This window comes from Penaeus vannamei, chromosome 22 (genome assembly GCF_042767895.1).
Source record: "Penaeus vannamei isolate JL-2024 chromosome 22, ASM4276789v1, whole genome shotgun sequence".
In the NCBI taxonomy this organism is placed as follows: Eukaryota; Metazoa; Arthropoda; class Malacostraca; order Decapoda; family Penaeidae; genus Penaeus; species Penaeus vannamei.
This window is the reverse complement of record NC_091570.1, coordinates 24,002,892-24,005,391: the sequence shown is the minus strand read 5'-3', so window position 1 is coordinate 24,005,391 and position 2,500 is coordinate 24,002,892. Positions and strand designations below refer to the sequence as shown.

Below are 2,500 nucleotides of genomic sequence, written 5' to 3'. Positions count from 1 at the left end.
CTTTTAAAACCTTTCGCCAAAGCTGGCGTTCGCCTGCCGAAGCTTCGCCAGGCGAACCTCTGAGTGAGGGAGGCCTTACTTTTAAAACCAAGGCAGGTGTTCGCCAGGCCTGGCGAACGAAAAGGATCGCCAGGCGCTAACATCTTGGATTCCTGCTAAATCTAGCGCTTCGGTGAATGAAAAAAACGCGAGAAAAAGCAAAAGGTTTTAAAAGTACGGGCCATATAGTTAACCGTGTTATAGTATAAAGTGTAGTATAGCATAAAGTATAAAGTTAATTTTGTTATAGTATAAAGATATTTTCAACTTTGTTATAGCATAAAGTTAAATTTAACTCCTTTGATATAGTATGAAGTGATACTATTGCGGAAACAACATTTTCGTCTTCTCTCGAGGTTAATAATTAAGTTTAGGTAATGTTATGTGCACTGCAGATGTAAACAAATTTGCGCTAGATTTAGCGAGAATGCAAGATGTTAGCGCCTGGCGATCCCTTCGCCTGCCCTGGCGAACGTTGGGTTTAAAAGTAAGGCCTTCCTCACTCAGAGGTTCGCCTGGCGAAGCTTCGCCAGGCGAACGCCAGCACTGGCGAAGGTTTTAAAAGTACGGCCCTTAGTCTTGGCCCACGTAAATTTCGTGAAAAAAAAACACGAAAAAAAGGTTATATATAGAGGGCCGAAATGCCGGCGGCGTCGAGGATTTCTATCCCCTCTCCCCCTCCCTGCCACACCCCCAACACCGCCAGGGTTTCGTCGAGGTTTCCTTGGCCACTCCGACGTCAACATGGGAATGCCCGACGTCTGTACCTCACGACTTAGGACGTCCTGCCTCGCCGTTGGAGCTAGTCACGTAAACTTGAATAAACTAATCTTTCTTTTCCTGCCGATGCTCGCGCACCGATATTACCCGTCGATCAAAAGCACATTAAACTTTATGGAAATTAATAAGTAAATAAATATATGAATAAATCAGTAAATAGATAGACGAATAAATCAGTAAATACATAAAAACTCAAAATTTAGTCTCACATCGCCATGCAAGGCAATACATCACACATAAATTTGGATTTGGTGAGGCAGCTCATGTCACGCAAGTCCGAAAATGTTGCAAGGAAGAGCCATTGTTCCACGCCATCATCGCCGTCATCATGAATGGCTCTCTGGATCCCACGTTGACAAAAAACACAAAAATTACCAAATATATCATTGCATCATCCCATGCCTTGTCTTTGCACTATTTGCGTCGCCATCATTGCAATCTAGATCAGTGGGGTATGTGCACTATGCACATCACTAACGGAACCTAGTTCATCACACGACCAGAACTGAGCACACTGTATCAGCTGTCCATCGCCAATTTGCCGACGCTTCGGTTTGCAGCGACAGCGGGAAGGCCAATCCGCACAGATGGGTCTTCTACTTCTATGCTTCAACGTTAATGCAGATGCATCCGTAAACTCACTAACACAGGTCATAGCTTGGCATCCCAACTCGTGCATGTACAATGCACAAACACACCCACATAAACACGCACACAGTACCACCCCACCCACCCACAGACATACACCTATTCGAAAGTCACGCACACATTCTTCCGGCGAGGGACCAAACCTGCCACTTTAAGACAACAAGCAAACCGGAGAGCACAGTCGCCCAATCACGCTGCAATCTATTCCGGCAGGACACTCCTCACAACAACCTTAATAACACCCTCTCCCCCCTCCTCCTCCTCTCCTTCAGCCCTGACACTGCGGCGGTGGACGCAGCCCTCATCTTGCTCTGTCTGGTGCCTGTAGTCTGCTTGCCTGCTTAACTGCTTCTTCGTTCACACGGGCATTCCATCGGCCTTCGCAACGCCGTTAAGCCGTCGAATACCGGTGTCTGTCTTCTGTTCTGTGGGTTTGTGTGCTGGTCTCTCCTGTTGGGTCGATGTTTAACAAGGGGAACACAGTACGGCCGCTCCCAGGAATGCGAAAACAGGAACTTTGCACACCGCTGCACTCAAGTCGCTGGTCGCAATCACACTCTACTAACTCCATTGCATCATCTGTCTTCTAGGGTCTCTGCACTCTTCTACTCGCGTCAATCGACACAAAGTATTAGTCACGACACTTGAAAAATCCGTAACTCACTAACACACGAATGCACGCACTGGACAAGCCATAAGACGGTCTATCACACGCACACAACCTTCAAGAACAGCGGAACACAACACAACAAAAAATCTTTGGGGAACAAGACTGGCGCAAAGGTGTGTATGTCTGTCTGGGCCGCGCTATGAATTAGTCAGCCACTAGTCAGCCAGACAGCGTTTGTGTGAGGGGGGAAGGGCGAGGGGAGAGGGGATAGAAGTAGGGGGAGGGGAGGGGGCACATCCCCACTCACCGTGACCACCAAGCATTGTTAGCGAGTGCGTTCGTGTTCTCCCACACAACACACAAGAGAAAAGGGAGACACACACAGGAGGAGGATAAGGTCACGGCGGAGTTCCCCGGACTCCG

At 48.0% G+C, this 2,500-nt stretch overlaps 1 protein-coding gene across 9 annotated transcripts in view; it reads right to left on the bottom strand.

Moving 5' to 3' along the window:
* The window catches only part of CdGAPr (GTPase-activating protein CdGAPr), a 370,593-nt gene that overhangs the window by 175,036 nt on the left and 193,057 nt on the right, over positions 1-2,500 (bottom strand). Inside the window, exon 1 of one of the 9 annotated variants that reach the window (XM_070136744.1) lies at positions 2,190-2,286. The exons of the other annotated variants lie outside the window; for them this stretch is intronic. The gene's annotated coding sequence lies outside the window, so the exon portion shown is untranslated. Of the gene's footprint in view, positions 1-2,189; positions 2,287-2,500 lie in introns of those variants that run through there. 9 annotated transcript variants of the gene reach the window in all.